This window comes from Notolepis coatsorum, assembly GCF_963971535.1.
Source record: "Notolepis coatsorum genome assembly, chromosome: 6".
Taxonomy (NCBI): domain Eukaryota; kingdom Metazoa; phylum Chordata; class Actinopteri; order Aulopiformes; family Paralepididae; genus Notolepis; species Notolepis coatsorum.
Window position 1 is genome coordinate 177,948,479 of NC_140170.1, and position 20,437 is coordinate 177,968,915.

The window sequence follows — 20,437 nt, forward strand, 5'->3', positions numbered from 1 at the left end:
AACGATTAGTCGACATAATCGACAACGTCGATTATAAAAAATCGTCGACGAGGAATTGTTGCGTCAATTAGTCATAAAAATAATTATTATAATTTTTTTTTTTGCACTACCTATCTTTGTGAAAATGGCTTCTCAGCTCTGGTCCAGCCAGCTGAAGACTTCTTAGCTTAACATAACAGACCGACAGTAAGTTTGGGGGAACTAATGGGATAACTGGGGATGTTGTTTGGTCCTGACAAGTCTCAAAGCAACTCTGAGGTCATGCTCAATGTCCAATCTGTTCCTCTGCTCTGTCTTCAGCTGGACCAGAGCTGAGAAGCCACTTTCACAAAGATAGGTAGTGCAAAAAAAAAATTTTATATATATATTTTTATTTATTTATTTTTTATATAATTGTTTTTCGATTAGTCGACTAATCGAAAAAATAATCGACAGATTAGTCGACTACCAAAATAGTCATTAGTTGCAGCCCTACATGGGGCATTCATAAATATATAGCCAACAGCAACATAATCCCAGACTAATAGCTAGAGTCATATGAAATCTGCGTTCACGGAATCGCGGACGGAATTGCGCAATTGACCAATAAAAATGGAATCAACTGTAAAACGTGGAATATTGCAGAATTTGCCCTAATCTGGACTGAAATTCCGAGTTCGGGAGAATCTGGAACATTTGGTGCAACGCGAACATGATCGCGGACGCTACAGCGTGTTACACACAACACGGAGAAATATCCAAGCGTCTAGCTGCTTCGGTGCCGTCGTTAACATTAACGTTGGAAGAAATTCCTCACTAAGCCCTAAATTCAGAGCAGAGCAGTATCCTAATGACTTTTATGCTTCAGTCGATAAGGTGTTTTTCAAATTCTGTCAACATACCGTGGACTGGACCCGCAAAAACACATGCGAAGATCACTCTCCAAAAGCCATGTCAGGAACAAGGACCGTGCTTCCCAAAACACACCAACTCTAACGATGATCTCTGGTGATCACAATAGATACAGCTAGAGGGCGAGGCTAATCACTGACACTATTGTGATTTAAATAGATGTAACGTTACAGTACATAGGACTATAGATGGAAATTATAGCTTCTTGCTAAATCTGGTGCACCCATCTATTTGCAAATGAGTGTCAGTAGGCCTACACGCTGTCCTTTATAAATGAAATAAACTAAAGGTGCATAAATTATGCATTACTATATTCCATCACAATAGAATAGATATAGCTAGGCTACTGACATTGTGATAAAAGTAGCTATAGCTGTATCTTGTTTACACTTGAAATGTGTATTTTTTATTTTGTCACAATATTATTTGAAAAATATTGTGTAAAATTGAACTGTATTTCTGAGTTGCAGCACTTAAAAACATTAAATTGACTGTTATATGTTATTAAATTGTGGACATTTATTCATTCCCACTTATTAGACACTATTTCTGATGGTAAAATGGGCGTAAAAGGCAAAATACAGAATTCTGAAATATTAAAATGGAAAAAAGGTATTTGGGGAAAAATCAAATAAAATTTTGAAAAAAATAAAATGGATTTCATATGGCTCTACCTATAGCCACCAGCCAATATATTGCTAATACCTGTAATAATTACGGCAATCTAATATACTGTCATTTCCAGTGAGACCCGAACAAGCTTATAACCTGCAGCAAAATGTTATTAACTACACAAGGCAGAAGTGTCCATCATGCTTAGGTTTATAAACTACACTTACTGTTGTTGCTGACAACAACACCCCCCCCCCCCCCCCCCACCACCCCCGCCCCCACCATGGCAGATTTCAAATCAACATTCACTCAGTCGTGTGCTGAATGTGCACCTGTGTCTCCTGAGAGGAGCGGGCGTTTGTCTTCATAAACAAGAGTAGGTGTGTGTCGTTTTAGCAGACGACAATGTCACATATCAGACGTACAGGAAATCCCTCTGAAGCCTATAGAGCCCAGCAGAGCAGAATGTGCTGTTTGACTCGAGCAGAGCGCGTTGGGGTTGCAACCATGAAATGTGCTATAGGCCAATAAATAAAAAGTTTGATCGATTGAAAATCCACATCCCCCATGTGTGCGCGTGGTTTGGGCTGCAGTACAGAACACAATCACTCTTATCATAATAATCATAACAACCTACCTCATACTATAGTCTACCCATATAACTATGCATGATAGCATGTACAATCTATATATTAATATTATATATTTGTATATATACAAATTATATATGTATATATATATCAATAATCTGTCTGAATATACCTGCTAATCATTCCATATACCTACTTACATACCTGCATATAACCCATATGACCTTACAAAATGCTGTATATTATATTGATATTGTATATAATATATGTATTCCTACTAGGGGTGTAACAGTACACAAAAACCACGGTTCGGTACGTACCTCGGTTTTGAAGTCACGGTTCGGTACGGGTTTTCGGTACAGTGGGAGAAAGTTTGGCTTTCCATGTTCCACTCAGGGGTGATGTAGTGTGCACAGTAACTAATTGTACTTGTAGGGCTGTCAACGAATATTCTATATTGAAATTAATAATCGACTTGTAATTTTTTTTTTTTATAATAATAATTATATTAGATTGTGAAAGAAACAGCCCCCGGGGGGCGGTCGTTAGTGGTTAACATACCGTTGTATTCGTTCGTACACTACACAGCCGGTCGTAACGGTATGGTACACACTGAAACGGTTCGGTTTGGTACGGATATGTGTACCTTTACAGCCCTAATTCCTACCATATATAGCTAGCCACATCTGTCTGTACATACCTGCATATAGTCCTTTTTACACATCTGTAAATACTACTGTATCTATATTTGTACATATCCCTTACCTACTCTTACTAGTAATGCTGCTGGCCAGTATGACTACTACCATAGTAGGGGTGGGGGAAAAAATCGATACGTAGTAGTATCGCGATACTTTGCGTGGCGATATATCGATACCGGGACGCCAAATATCGATATTTAATTATTCATAAAAAATTCAAATAAACAATTTATATTTTTTTTACAAGGAAGTTGCATTGTTCATTTCAATACCTGTAATAGTACAGTAGTCCACACACACACACACACACACACACACACATGTGCATTCAGTTAAGTTGTAATATGACTGTAATACAAACAGTTCAGTTTGTCAGGTACACGCAACACAGATCACAGTGTTTACATCTGTCTGCTTGAGAAAATACCATGTTCTTCAATAAAAATTATTGAAGTGAGATGAACAGACTGAACTTTATTTTATTAGATAAAACATGTTGACAAAGTTTTACTTTGCAGTTGAAAAAAGGTAATAAATCAAATTTGATTAAAACATTTATTTTTTTTTTATACTCAGCGTATCGCGATATATTTAGTATCGCGATACTATCGTATCGTGTCGCAAGTATCGCGATAGTATCGTCTCGTGAGGTCTCTGGCGATTCCCACCCCTATACAGGGCCGGATTAACGACTGGGCCGTTTGGGCCGCGGCCCGTGGGCCTCTAGTGACGAGGGGCCTCAAAAAAAAATTGACACTGAAATGAAAAAATATTTCATTAACTAAAATATTTAGTCAACAAAAATATTTCATCAACTAAAATATACAGTACGTCACACCCCGTGCCTCTCCCTGCCGTCTGCAAGTGGCTAATCTTGAGTTTCCGACCCCCCAGTAAGCTAACCATGGATAAATCCAAAAAAAGGAAAGTCTGAGGAAAATAGAGGGTTTAATTCAGCGTGGACAGATTAATTTGCTTTCACGACTAACAATGCAGGCTTACCTGTAGCCTATGCCTGATATGTGGTGCGAAATTTGCGAACAACGATTACTGTCATTTTGATTACTGTAGTTTGCCTGGTATGTAGCCTTGGTTAGTGGCTGCCCCACCAATGTTTTACATATAAAAACACCACTGTGCGTGCGTGCACGTGTATGTGTGTGTGGGGGCCTCCACAAGAGTCTGGCCCAGAGGCCTCTGAATTCTTAATCTGGCCTTGCCCCTATACCATGTACTGTCTTTATACCTGTATCACTCACTGTACATATTAATACCACAACTATGTAAATTTGAATACATTTGATTAGCACTATTACTCAGTAGTACTCATTTATATTATGTTATATACCCAGTTTAATCACTTGTACATATTACTATGGCACTTTACTTTTACATGTGCACTCTGGTTGGATGCCAAACTTCTTTTCGTTGTACTGTACTTGTGCTGCATGATGACAATACATTTTTAATCTAATCTAATCCAAATGTCATTGGAGAGGAATTAGATTGATCGCATAATCACATCGTCTGCTGTCCTTTAAAACTAATAACAGCTGCCAGTAACACATTATCTACAAGCCTCCTCCATCCATCCTCCTCCTCTCCTTCCTTCCTTCCTCGGGACATTTGTCTCTGTCGGTCTTCAGCAGCACGAAATGTCACAGTTATCTCAGTGACATACGACGAACCGAAAGGCCACGGCGTGGTATCGGTCTAAACGGTGTTGTCAAATACACATCGGTGAGTAATAATCACTATGACACTGTGATCATCATCGTCATTGCGGTATGAACGGTCAATCCGATATGAAGTGACATTTAATTAAGGATAATTGAGGTGACGGTCCCACAGGACGTATAGATGTGCTGCTGGTGTAGTTTTCTAGATCCTGCACAGAGCCAGCAGCATGCAACAACCCCCCCCCCCCCCCCCCCATCATCATCATCATCATCATCATCATCATCATCATCATCATCATCCTCATCATCATCATCATCATCATCATCATCATCATCAAAATATTCTCACCATCATCTTCATCATCATCGCGTGTTGGCATGTTGCGCAAAATGAACTTTAAATCTCCCATCCCAAGAGAAATAGCAAAACAGCACAAGCTTGAATGGAAAGAACACAAGAATTATACAAAAAAAAAGAGAAAGAAAAAGAAAAGGTTGAAAGATAAGAGAGAAGATCGCAGTACTTTTTTGAAAACGAAGAAGAGAAGCAAAAATCTATAAGAAATGGCCAAATCTAATAATTTAATGAACTGGAAACGGCATTTCCTCGCCACCACAAACTACTATCCAGACAGATGTTTCCTAAAGACAAGAGCGAGTAGCCTATAGACAGCTGTCACTCACCGCTGTGGACAGACACAATACACACAGCATGTCCCCCACACAACAAGACACATTCACGGCAAAAATAAAGACAAAACGAAAGCAAAAGAGCAAGATAGAGGGGAAAAATTGCCTGATTGACAGATGAAAAGAGAAAGAGAGACATTGACTCACCAAGAAGTAAAAAGGAGAGCAAGTAAAGAGACGCGGCGTCAGAAACACGATGAGCAGGCAGCTGTGCAGCCGGTGTGACTGTGGTGGTGAGTTGCGCTGCTCGGTGACCGACTGAGTGGAGAGACAGCGAGAGAGCACCGCTGTGGATGATGGAGCAAACCACCGGGTGGGAGAGGGAGGGGTGGGGGTGCACCGCTGTGGATGATGGAGCAAACCACCGAGGGGAGAGGGAGGGGTGGGGGTGGTGGTGGTGGTGGTGGTGGCACTGCAGAAAATGACAAACTGAGGACTGGTTTTATTTTATATTCAGTTTAGGATATATTAAAACACTCCAGATGTTCACTGTGTTTTATATTCAGTTAGTTACATACATTAAAATAATCCGGATGTCCATGTGTTTTGAAGAAAAGAGCATAGTATCCACCAACCACCAGATATATGACCTGAGACAGATATTGCCAGAGAGATATTACCTTAGATATATTACCTAAGAAGAGATATTACCTGAGAGAGATATTACCTTAGATATATTACCTGAGAGAGATATTACCTGAGAGATATTACCTAAGAAGAAATATTACCTGAGAGATATTACCTGAGAGAGATATTATAGATATTACCTGAGAGAGATATTATAGATATTACCTGAGAGAGATATTACCTGAGAGAGATATTATAGATATTACCTGAGAGAGATATTAGAGATATTACCTGAGAGATATTAGAGATATTACCTGAGAGAGATATTAGAGATATTACCTGAGAGATATTAGAGATATTACCTGAGAGATATTACCTGAGAGATATTACCTGAGAGATATTACCTGAGAGATATTAGAGATATTACCTGAGAGATATTATCTGAGAGATATTACCAGAGAGATATTACCTGAGAGATATATTACCTGAGATATATTACCTGAGAGATATTACCTGAGAGAGATATTACCTGATAGAGATATTATAGATATTACCTGAGAGATATTACCTGAGAGAGATATTATAGATATTACCTGAGACAGATATTACCTGAGAGATATTATAGATATTACCGGAGAGAGATATTACCTGCAGAGATATATTATTTATAGATATTACCTGAGAGAGATATTACCTGAGAGATATATTATAGATATTACCTGAGAGATATTATAGATATTACCTGAGAGATATTATAGATATTACCTGAGAGATATTATAGATATTACCTGAGAGAGATATTATAGATATTACCTGAGAGATATTATAGATATTACCTGAGAGAGATATTATAGATATTACCTGAGAGATATTATAGATATTACCTGAGAGAGATATTATAGATATTACCTGAGAGAGATATTATAGATATTACCTGAGAGATATTATAGATATTACCTGAGAGAGATATTATAGATATTACCTGAGAGATATTACCTGAGAGAGATATTATCTGATATTGATATAGGCTCCCTGAGAGATATTACCTGAGATAGAGATATTACCTGAGATAGATATTATCTGAGATAGAGATATTACAAGAGAGAGATATAGATATAGATTTGGTTTTATATATGGTTATATATATATATATATATATATATATATATTATATATATATATATATATATCCATTATCTGTCTGAATACCTGCATATAATCCTTCTATATACCTACTTATACACCTGCATATAACCCTTATGACTCTGTATGATAGCATGTACAATAATGGTGTATATACCGTATATATATATATATATTTATTCTTACTGTATATATATCTATCCACATCTGTCTGTACATACCTGCATATAATCCTATTTACATATCTGTAGTACTATATCTATATATGTTCATATCCCTTACCTGCCTGGCCAGTATGATTTAATATCATACTGTTTGATGAACGTCGTCACTCAGCTGAAAGAGTTGTACCCTTCCTGCTGACTTGTCGTACAGAACTTGTAAATCGCTTTGGATAAAAGCGTCAGCTAAATGACTAAATGTAAATGTAAATGTAAAATATACCTCAAAGTGTTTCAAAGACATCACTAGGACTAGGTCCTTGCATTATGCCTTGTCATGTTTGTTAAGCTTTTTAGAAAAGTATGCAACTGCATGGTCTCTCATAGCTATCCTCCCCAGCTTGCGATACGACTGCCCCCACTCCTACATCTCATGCGACCACTGCCAAAGTGAATGGTCACTGACGATTTGGAGCCTTCAGTACCGGCGCACTGGACACGATTAATTAGACATGTTCAATAGCCTCCTGGCACCCATCACACCCATCACATCCATCACTCCCATCACACCCATCACACCCATCACACCCATCACTCTCATCACACCCATCACACCCATCACTCCCATCACACCCATCACACCCATCACACCCATCACTCCCATCACACCCATCACACCCATCACTCCCATCACACCCATCACACCCATCACTCCCATCACTCCCATCACTCCCATCACTCCCATCACACCCATCACACCCATCACTCCCATCACACCCATCACACCCATCACTCCCATCACACCCATCACACCCATCACTCCCATCACACCCATCACACCCATCACTCCCATCACACCCATCACTCCCATCACATCCATCACTCCCATCACACCCATCACATCCATCACATCCATCACATCCATCACTCCCATCACACCCATCACATCCATCACATCCATCACTCCCATCACACCCATCACATCCATCACACCCACCACTCCCATCACTCCCATCACTCCCATCACATCCATCACACCCATCACTCCCATCACTCCCATCACTCCCATCACTCCCATCACTCCCATCACTCCCATCACTCACACCACTCCCATCACTCCCATCACTCCCATCACTCACACCACACCCATCACACCCATCACACCCATCACACCCATCACTCCCATCACTCCCATCACTCCCATCACTCCCATCACTCCCATCACTCCCATCACTCCCATCACATCCATCACACCCATCACACCCATCACTCCCATCACTCCCATCACTCCCATCACTCCCATCACACCCATCACATCCATCACATCCATCACTCCCATCACACCCATCACATCCATCACATCCATCACATCCATCACATCCATCACATCCATCACATCCATCACATCCATCACATCCATCACATCCATCACATCCATCACATCCATCACTCCCATCACACCCATCACATCCATCACATCCATCACATCCATCACATCCATCACATCCATCACATCCATCACATCCATCACATCCATCACATCCATCACATCCATCACATCCATCACATCCATCACATCCATCACATCCATCACACCCATCACATCCATCACATCCATCACATCCATCACATCCATCACTCCACAAACATTTCACATCCTTCCGGGTCAGAGTCTCAGGGTCAGAGGTCAGAGGTTAGAGGCTCAGGGTCAGAGGTCAGAGGTTAGAGGCTCAGGGTCAGAGGGTCAGAGGCTCAGGGTCAGAGGGTCAGAGTCTCAGGGTCAGAGGTCAGAGGTTAGAGGCTCAGGGTCAGAAGCTCAGGGTCCGAGGCTCAGGGTCAGAGGTCAGAGGCACAGGGAAATCCACAACAGCCTGTACTCCCCATCCGTGGCAGCACTCTTCCACACCCTACCTGATGCCCCAAACAGGTCACTTTCCCCAAACTCACATTTTCGGAGATCGATCACAAATGGAGCCTCTGCCAGACGCTCGAACAGAGCCTGCAGCTGTTGCACATGCGCCTCCCACGTCGTACTATAATATGTTACAACTTCGTCAATATAGGTGACAGTATTGACCAAACCCCTGTGTCACTCGATGCATCGACCGTTGGAGAGCAGCCGGTGTGCGTTGTCCATTCCAAAAGGCAGAACCCTGAAAGGATACGGAGATCACACTAAGCGCGCTTAAAGGGACTTGGAAACAACCCATCAGCAGGTGCACCTTTCTTTGTCACAAACTGGGCCTGACCTACATGGTCGATACAATCTTCCAACTGGGGGGAAAGGCATCCGCCTTCGTCAGTCCGTTCACCTCCCTATAGACCTGTTCGCTGGACACGTCAGACTCAGTGTGTGCGCGGCGCATCACCGGAGCAGAAAGGAGCATAATCCTGGTCAGAACAACGGGGCAGACTACAATATATTTGCATTTGTTAGCCATGGTAGCGATCTACACAATCAATCCATGCCAAAGCTAGATATGTAAAAGGTGAAAGACTCAACACTCACAGCCATGCTGCTGATTTGGCTAAATTACATCCAGTCGTTTTTCGTTTGAAACAACTTCTAGTCAGGGGAGTGTCATGATTTCTCCATACAGCCCCATCGTATTCTTTTAGCGCAGGAGCTCACACAGGTCCGAGGCAACTTAGTCACGTGACTCAGTTGCTATTGCTGATTGGCTCGAACACGGTATGTTTGTATACAGCGAACAGGTCTATAGTCAATACAGAAACGTCTGCCTTGGCTTCCTGAGCCGCCACGACCACCGGTGATCTCCATGGGCTATCGGCTGGTTCAATGACCCCTGTCGGCTGGTTCAATGACCCCTATCGGCTGGATCAATGACCCCTGTCGGCTGGTTCAATGATCCCTATCGGCTGGATCAATGACCCCTGTCGGCTGGATCAATGACCCCTGTCGGCTGGTTCAATGACCCCTATTGGCTGGTTCAATGACCCCTGTCGGCTGGTTCAATGACCCCTATCGGCTGGTTCAATGACCCCTATCGGCTGGTTCAATGACCCCTGTCGGCTGGTTCAATGACCCCTATCGGCTGGTTCAATGACCCCTGTCGGCTGGTTCAATGACCCCTGTCGGCTGGTTCAATGACCCCTGTCGGCTGGTTCAATGACCCCTATCAGCTGGTTCAATGACCCCTGTCGGCTGGTTCAATGACCCCTATCAGCTGGTTCAATGACCCCTGTCGGCTGGTTCAATGACCCCTGTCGGCTGGTTCAATGACCCCTATCGGCTGGTTCAATGACCCCTATCGGCTGGTTCAATGACCCCTGTCGGCTGGTTCAATGACCCCTATCGGCTGGTTCAATGACCCCTATCAGCTGGTTCAATGACCCCTATCGGCTGGTTCAATGACCCCTGTCGGCTGGTTCAATGACCCCTATCAGCTGGTTCAATGACCCCTGTCGGCTGGTTCAATTACCCCTATCGGCTGGTTCAATGACCCCTGTCGGCTGGTTCAATGACCCCTATCGGCTGGTTCAATGACCCCTGTCGGCTGGTTCAATGACCCCTATTATGCCTTTTATGTGGGGGAAACAGTACAGGTGCTACTTTATTGGATCAGCCGCACTACCCACATCAACATCATGCACTGAATCAAATCAAACCAAATCAAATCAAATTTATTTGTAAGGCCCGACAACACACGTTAATGTCCCCATGGGCCGGACACGTCTTCTTTAAACAAGTCGAGAAGAAACATCACAATAAGTCAAGAAACAAAACAAGAACACCATAAGGTCCAACAAATTCAAAATAAATGCAAAATAAATGAATGAACACTCCCAGACATACCCCACGCGAAGGTAAGGAAAAACTCACTAAAACCTAGCAATAGGAAAAAATGCACCACAGGCAATGTGGAGGAGAGAAACCTTAGAAGGGCCAATTCAAGGGGGGATCTCCCTTCTTAGATGTCGGTGATAGTAGTGTTACAGACGGACAGTTGGTAAGCATGCACTAATGTGTGTAGTAGTGAAACACAGATGATGCGTGCATGCAATAGCAACTGAACATTTAGAAAAATGTAAGATAGAGCTGATAGCGATAGCAACTGAACATTTTGAAAGATTAAAGATAGACCTGATAGCGGATCTATTTGAGGCACAGGGGCGGCGCAAAGAGGGTTGCGTCCTCCCCGTCTTAATCACGGGATGTTCAACACTCTGGTCATAACTCCGAGACAGCCAGAGACAGGGAGATAGGGGGCGGCGCAGAGAGGGTCGCAACCTCCCCGTCATCATCGCGGGACATCCAGCACTCCGGTCATCACTACGAGACAGCCGGAGACAGGGAGACAGGAGGGCACGCAGAGAGGGTGGCATCCTCCCGGTCTTCATCACGGGACGTCCGACACTCCGGTCATCACTCCGGGACAGCAGCTCACAGGGAGACAGGGAGACAGGGAGACAGGGAGACGGGACAGGCGTTAGACAGCTTGCGTGATTGTAATGGGCGGACATAGCAATAGATACAAGTGGTAAGCATATATGTGAATAGAATAGATATATGAAGTAAGCATATTAAGTGAATAGAATAGGAGTACTTAACCCAGCAATGAAACCACGTTGACAGACCACAAACCACGTTGACAGACCACGGACAAAAGACAGTAAGAAGCTGATCCATGGCCTCGGTGGTGCATGTAGAACAGTCACTGCAATCTTGGCCAAGACCCCGAGACATCCACCACCTTGGTCAGCACTACGAGACAAGCACTCAGAGAGATGGGTGGGGGGGTTGGGACACGGGTTAGAGAGTTCCCATGTTTGTAGTGGGCGGAGATGGAGCAATAAATACATGTAGTGAGCATATGCATACATGGTGACAGTAGAATCATAGTATATAAGAAAATTGTGAAATAGAGTAATAGATAGAACTACTGCAAGCGTATGGATACAGGGTGAGATACAAGACAATAGCTCAGGGCCGTATGCTCCGAGGGGGCAGGATGAGTCACTCAGAAGGTTCAGCACTGCAGGCCAGACAGAAGGCGGTATGAAGCTGTTCCATGGGACCGGTTGAGACAGAGACAGAGGTTAAAAGGTTCTCCCATGTCTGCAGAAAAGCAGTAGGGCTGACCCCTATTAGTCGACTGGCCAACCTCTTGTCTGGGGGACACACTCACACACTGTGCTCTGGGACACACACTCAGACACTGTGCTCTGGGGGACCCACACTCAGACACTGTGCTCTGGGGGACCCACACTCAGACACTGTGCTCTGGGGGACCCACACTCAGACACTGTGCTCTGGGGGACACACACTCAGACACTGTGCTCTGGGGGACACACACTCAGACACTGTGCGCTGGGGGACACACACTCAGACACTGTGCTCTGGGGGACACACACTCAGACACTGTGCTCTGGGGGACACACACTCAGACACTGTGCTCTGGGACACACACACTCAGACACTGTGCGCTGGGGGACACACACTCACACACTGTGCTCTGGGGGACACACACTCAGACACTGTGCTCTGGGGGACACACACTCAGACACTGTGCTCTGGGGGACACACACTCAGACACTGTGTCCTGGGGGACACACACTCACACACTGTGCCCTGGGGGACACACACTCACACACTGTGCCCTGGGGGACACACACTCAGACACTGTGCTCTGGGACACACACACTCAGACACTGTGCCCTGGGACACACACACTCACACACTGTGCTCTGGGGGACACACACTCAGACACTGTGCCCTGGGGGACACACACTCACACACTGTGCCCTGGGATTGCGCCCGCTAATAGCACCCTTAACTGCGTGTGATTTGCGCCCCCTATTTGCTCGGTCTTAAGGACATATTCACTAAAGATATTATGCGAATGATATACTAGAGCAAACACGCCCATACAGCGTGCAATTTGCTCCTGATATGGTAAAATAGTATAAATACTGGCCATGCAACAGTATGCATGTCCTAGGAGAATGGCAGACAGAGAACAGAAGCTTCAACTCTCTGATCGCGAATTGGAAGTCCTGGCAAATCAATACTGTAGCTCTTCTAGTCCTTAGGCCAAACACTGTTTATGGTACTAATTGGGTGGGTAAATGTTACCATAGCTCAGCGTAGGAAGGTCCGATCGACTCTGTTCTTTTTTCTACGTGTTCAGGAGACTCTGGTGCATAAAAACGTGATCATGGTCATGTCTCTAGTACCACCACAACCCGACCTACGAGCGAATTTATGAAGGGAAGCTAAATATGTCATGAGACTTATTTTGCAAAAACCTGTTTTTTTACAACCACTAATAAGCTACAAAACTAAAATGTCTATCATATAAAAACATACTCTAAGGATGTATAGGAATAAATAAAAATAAATCACATCTATAATTTGCCCACCCAGATGGTACCAAATCGTCCAATTTGGTTTGTCATGTCATCCCAAAATTAATTAGTTTGAGCAGACCTGTCCATGGTGCTGAATCTTTCGGCAGAAGTTAGGCACTGTGTGCCAGTGAAAATTATTTCAGACTGAATTTTTAGGAATATCTTTAGAGTGAGAAATTAAGTTGTATTTAATGTTTTGTTAGGAGAATAGAACCCACATTCTCATATACTCCAGAATATCTTTCCATTGACCGTGTGTATTTCCACCTTTTACTCCTCATGGACCTGATGAAACATTATACATTAAAAGTTTATTCTGGAGCATATGAGTGTGCGGGTTCTATTCTATTTATTGTGATTATTACCTAATCCAACGGATCACTGGAGATGCTGGCAATGACATCCCTTATAAATGCGCTTAGTTACCACCAATTATCTGAAGACATAAATAAAGTCACGTTAACTGCGTGTGGCAATTAGCGCCAATCTTTGTGAATTGGAGTGTTTTTGCAATGAGGCTAATTTGCATAGAAAGGGGCACATTTTTCGCCCATATTACCTAATTTAAATACCCACAAATAGCACGGGCACACAGAGACACAATGATGATGGCAACGCAGTTGTCTAAATGGGGCTAAATGGGCCTCCCCTCCCTCCTGCACCGGGACAATCGCTCTTCTTATGGCCTAACCGGTGGCACAGAAAACAACAAAGCTCTGACAAAAGCACGGGGCCATGGCCTGACGATTAGACAGCCCCATTTGGCATATTTTTTGCTAATGGCGCATAAATGTTCCCTCGCATAAGGACGGGACTAAAGACAGTGCCTAATTGCCTCTACGAATGGAATGTAACACCTGACGATCGGCGCTATTGTTATGCAAAGTAGCCAGGTGGGTACTTAGCGAGTTGGCGCATCAGTCGAGTGCAGCGCATTCCTGTGTGCACGCGCTTCTGCTCACAAAACTTTGGTTGCACACAGTGCACCCCCGTCCCATGAGCAACGCATCACTGGTCAGCACGCTTCATGACATAGGCCTATCCTGCTCAGTGTAACAACACAAACCTCCAGCACGCTTCATGACATAGACCTATCCTGCTCAGTGTAACAACACAAACCTCCAGCACGCTTCATGACATAGACCTATCCTGCTCAGTGTAACAACACAAACCTCCAGCACGCTTCATGACATAGACCTATCCTGCTCAGTGTAACTTACCTAGCCGGTCTAGTGTATTCCAGCGTTAACATGCTAGCAGCTGCTCCTGGGTGCGGGGGGCCCACCACAAATAAAACAGCTGACAAGTATGAGGGCCATGCAGGGCCATGATGTTCCCCCCGGGACTTTAATGTTCCCACTGGGACCGGGGACAAATTGGGGGATTATTTTCCGATGCTGGAGATTAGATTTAATGACCCACCTGTTGTCTATTGCAGTTGTATTATATAAAGATGATATTAAAGGGATAACTTGACATTTTCACTTTAAGACTCATGAGGAACAGGAATGTAATGGCAGGGGGACTTCTCTGTGTCTTCACATGATGAACAGACACTGTCTACACTCTGTATTCAGAGTCAGTTAGGTTCACTCCCTCACTTCCAAAAATAGCTGTGCAACACTGTTAGCAAGGCTCTTGTCACATTATGGAGAAACAGGTTCAGCGCGTCCTGCAGCCAGTCTAAAAGTGGCTGGTGAATGTGGTTATCAAAGGCCAATAAAAAGCAGTGGGGGTGGTTAGGTGTTAAAAACACATGTTCAATAATCAATAATCCAATTGATGTTCCTCGTATGCTGACTCAGCCCAAACTTACTTATTGACCACAGGAAAAGGGTACTTTGTAAGTTATGTTATAGCCATAACTTATAAGGCAAGTGCCTTTACCTCAAGACTATCAAGACACACCTTTCTGATAACCTCACCCAAACCCTAACCCTAACCCTAACCTTAACCCTAACTTTCTATCTTAACCATAACCGCTAAACGTTAAAATGAATCATCATCATAGTATTGATGTGTTTGTATCAGGTATTGTTAGTTCAACTCCTGGTCATACTGTTTGTTTTGGACTTCCGTCGATATGAAATGTAAATAAATATATTACTTATGGCTATAACATGACATACATTATGTACCTTTTTTCCTGTGGTCGATTAGTACTTTATTTACGTTTTCTGATTTGAGACACTGGAATACTTTATTATAAATGTAATAATAATAATAATAAATAATAATAATAATAATAATAATAATAATAATAATAATAATAATAATAATAATAATAATAATAATAATAATAATAATAATAATAATAATAATAATAATAATAATAATACATTCAATTTATAATGCACTCTACATTTGGAAACCAAATATCAGAGTGCTTACAGGGTAAAAACATAGACTTAAAAAAAGGAAAAAAAGGCATAAAAACATAGAAAAAAGGGCTAAAACACACAAGGCATGTATAAAAAGGTTAAAACTGAGAGAAGGCTTTTTAGAAGAGGTATGTTTTTAGTTTTTAGGAAGCAGTGGTTTGTGGTGCTCTGAGGTAGTCAGGGAGGGCATTCCACAGGCGAGGAGCAGCCGAGCAGAAGGCCCGGTCGCCCATGGTGCGGAGCTTGGTCCTGGGGGGAAGGAGGCGGTTTGTGTAGACGGAGCGTGTGTATCATGATTCACGATGCATTCACACTGATAGAAGATGAAGAGTGATGTTGGAGTGCACGGTGACTCACACCATGTAATCACTATGTCCCAGGTTTGATTCCAAGTCACATCTAATCAAAGCTTATTGTCAAATGCAGTACATTCAGGTTGTCAAATACTGTAGGCTTCGGTGATATGACAATGTTATTGTTTACATGACAATGTTATTGTTTACATATCGTGCACACGATAATGGCCCTCACATGTCTCCGATAACATAACTATATTTAATGATCAGAAGCAGAAGCAGAAAGGTCTTTATTGCCAAGTAGTTTTCACATACAAGGAATTTGATTTGGTCGTTTTCGGTGCGACATTAACTCATTCAGCGCCAATCACGAGTAAAGTCGGGTTAACTCGCCAACCGTTCAGCGCCAATCACGAGTATAGTCAGGTTTTAATCGTTATTTCTTTTATTAGCTATAGCCATTCATTTTTCATCCATCCAGCCTGATGTTATCATTGGGAATGGGTCTGAGCTCACAAAAGGGTAAATACCGCCCCCTACGCCTTCCAGCCAGTATTGCACTCTATTAGAAATGGTGTAGTTTATTTTCTGGGCCGATCTGAGCCGTGCGGGTGGGGTTTAAATACTCCGGCAGGACTAGCATTTACAACGTTCATATGCAATGCTGGGCAATGTGGGACGGACCTCCACGAGCAGTATTTGGAATGGCGATCAGAAAATTGGATTATTTCTTTTGCATTACATCAGAGACCAGGTAAGGACTCTATATATAAAATCTTGCGTTGATCTGATATTTCTTTCTACCGCGATCGAAGCTGTCTGTGTGTGTGTGTGTGGCTGTTTACCGTTGAGTGCAGGAGGTGGCGGGGGGAGCGCTGCGCTACGAGGGCCATTTCATGTATGCACGAGGAAGGATAATAATGATAATCTAGCGTTGATTTCAGGAAGATTCGATCAGGGCGAAAAATGACAACTTGTTTAGTGTATTCCACTAAAGGGCTTTTCCTGGGATTACTATCACTAAAACTATACTCATATTCAAAATGGTATAAAACGAGAATGTATGGATGGAAAAAAGATTCCCTTTTCACATCTTGAACGATAGATACTCAATGTCAAATGGGCCATAGTATTGCATATATAGCTATAATATTTAAATAGTTATAGCCCTGCAAACAAGGTGAGCGACTCCCACCGTTTACAGCGGTGGCGGTAGCTACTACGGGATGAGGCTAATCTGTGGCGTCCAATGAGTTAACGGACAGACAATAACAGACAGATAATAAAATAAAGAGGTGGAGTAAAATTAAATATGAACTAAGTTAAGCACAATAGAATAGAATATAATTATGAAATAAAATATAGGCCAGGGCTGTACAACTGTAAATAAAGAGGTTGAATAAAATAAAATAGGATATAAACTAAATTAAATATAGCACAATAGAATATAGTACAATTATAAGTTAAAGAAAATAACTATAATAATAGGCCAGGGCCCTATTACCAGGGTACCTGGTACCTGGTTCAACTAAGTCGATCAAAAGTCCCATTAGTCAGATTCAATTAACCTGATGTTTGAATCCAGGCTTTCCCTGTTCCTCGAACGCTGATTCAGTCTTGTTAATTCGAACCAGACTTGATACTCAGGATAATTGCATGCGGCCGCCTCACCTGAAAAGACATCAGGTGTTGATTGCAGAAATCCTGATTTTCTAACAGCATTGATTGATTGATTGATTGATTGATTGATTGATTGATTGATTGAAAACTTTATTAACAGATTGCAGAATGGGTACAATACAGTACGGCTCAATAGCCTCGCCGACAAGTTAAATGCATAACCTATAGGCTAATTTTATTTTCCTCATTACCCCCATCAATCAGATTATATTTCTTTAAATGTGCCTGCTGGCAGTAGGCTTAATGGAATGTATAATCGAATGAGATCTTGCTAGCGAAAATAATTAGTTCAACTCTTTCAGAATAAGTAGATAAAAACAAGCCCAAAGAGTATCTAATTGATACGAATTAATAGATACTTATGAGGATATCTGTACTGTATGTGCTTAGGTATCATGTACTATATAAATACATGGTTCCCAAAGTTTTCAAAGCGCGACCCCCGAAATAACGTGTCAGAGAAGCTTGGAGGCTATACAGTTTCACTATTAATCAGGTTTTAATCTGTTTCGGACATCATCCATACATGTGTAGAAGGGTGGATTATCCTTACTTTATGAGAGTAGATGTGCACTGTCACCAGGTAGTGGGAACACAGCAGATCTGGGTCCGGCTGAGTCCCCGACTGTAGTGTAGGGGTATTAGAATTGGGATTTAGCAGAGGGAGCGGGTGGGGCCTAGGGTTTACTAACCTAGGGGTGATGCGCTGGTCCTTCTTGCCCTCCAGGGCGACTTACAGTAATTCCCCAAACACCCACACTTCCCCTAATACCTCCCACACCCTCTCACACCCGGTGGCAGTAGTGATAGATGATATAATTTCTCCCCAAAGCAGTACCTTTCCTTGTTGACGAACGGAGACTTGTCCCAATGATACATAGGCTGTGGGTAGGAAGGGGTTAAACAATAATGTACATTAATCGAAAGGAAGGGGTTAAACAATAATGCACATTAATGGACACGCACACAGTGATCCCATTTGTACGCCTCTCCTTTTATATAGATTAGCATGTAATCAATACAAGGCACAATGCATAGCACTTAGATCTTACACGTGTAGAAGGGTTAATATTAGGGATGTCCGATATTATCGGCCGACCAATATTATCGGCCGATATCGGCAGTAAAATGTGATATCGGAAAATATCGGTATCGGTTTAAAAAAAGAAAAAAACAATAACAATATTTGTAACTGAGGGGTACAATTCCCTGACTGTATTGATAAGTATGGTATCATTAAACCACTACCGCTTGATGTACTTTAACTTCTGGCCATACAGTACACGATATCTAAGTATGATGAACACTTTCCCACATATGAAATCAGGTCCACACAAATATAACAGTCGAAGGTTTAATATAGCAAAAGGTATATACAACATTCACTTAATTACATTTATGATTTGAATGCACTTGTAAGGCAAATGAGTATTCGTAGGCAAATCAACACTGAATGTCCAATCTCTGGTTACGCAGGAAGCAAGTATACAACCTGGTTCTTTAGGGAACTATAGCGATGGTACTTAAGGATTATAGCGGGATACTAAAGGGGTCCTGCTGGTTGTAAGTCAGTAGGGGGGGGGGGGGGGTTTGGAGAGCCGTCAGCTGCATCCCATCTGGCCAACGATTCCTGGGGAGAATTCAGGTACAGAACACAGTGCCCGCAGGATCTTGATCCACAGATGAATACACTTGGGCCCTCTTGTAGACGGTAGCTGTAGGCTGTAGGTCCACAACGAAGGAGAAGCGAGGCGGCCTCGGTCTGGGTTGAGCGCCCTCTCACCTGGGCTCCTCTCGGGGGTAATTCCAACACTCACCGGCGTTGGCTGTTATCCGCTCCACAAATCAAAGCACCCAAAGCAAATAGATATTCCATGCCGTATAGGCTCAGCAGTCGTCCGGGTAGGTAATCCAATGTGCAGGTCCACTCGTCCTCGCCCAGAACTCCTCGGATGAAAGCACCACGCGTGGTCTGCCCACCCTGGTTAAGACTCTAGATAACGCGAGGAAACGATGGGGGTGCTGCTCACTTTAGAACTCTAACCGAACGATGCACCATACATAATAGACTATTATTAACTTAATAGAAATACGTCCCATTCGACGGTACAGTGCCAAACTATGACAATTCAGCTATGAATTTACACGAGGTCTCAATGCCTATTCTGGGGCCAAATAGGCCATACTGCACCACACGTGGGTCGTGGGTGAGGCTTCACGTCTGTTACTAGGTTGGAGGGTAAAGGACTAATGGACTAAAAAGAAAGTTCTACTTTACTTGCGCCATATTTATAGGCACGGTGAACAAATAGTACCATTCGTATTTCGGTAGCCGTATTCCTACGCGGAACCGGGGCTAGTTGGGACATGTTCGTCGGCACTATTGAACTTGACTCAAGGGGCTTGTCTGCTGGCGCCAGGTTCTTGTCCAATGAGAGAATGAACTATTATGGGCTGTAGTAGACTAAAGGGATATTCAGTGTATATGTACAAAGAATATACAAGGGATATCAAATGATATACAAATACTATTAAATATATATCCATAAATAAATATATATATTCGGTTTAATCTGATCCTTCACAACAGCCGCCCCCTAATTAGTCCCACCTAATTAGCTAAGCAGAGACAGATTAACCGCACTGTCTACCACTCAAGGTCCGCTGTAAGGGT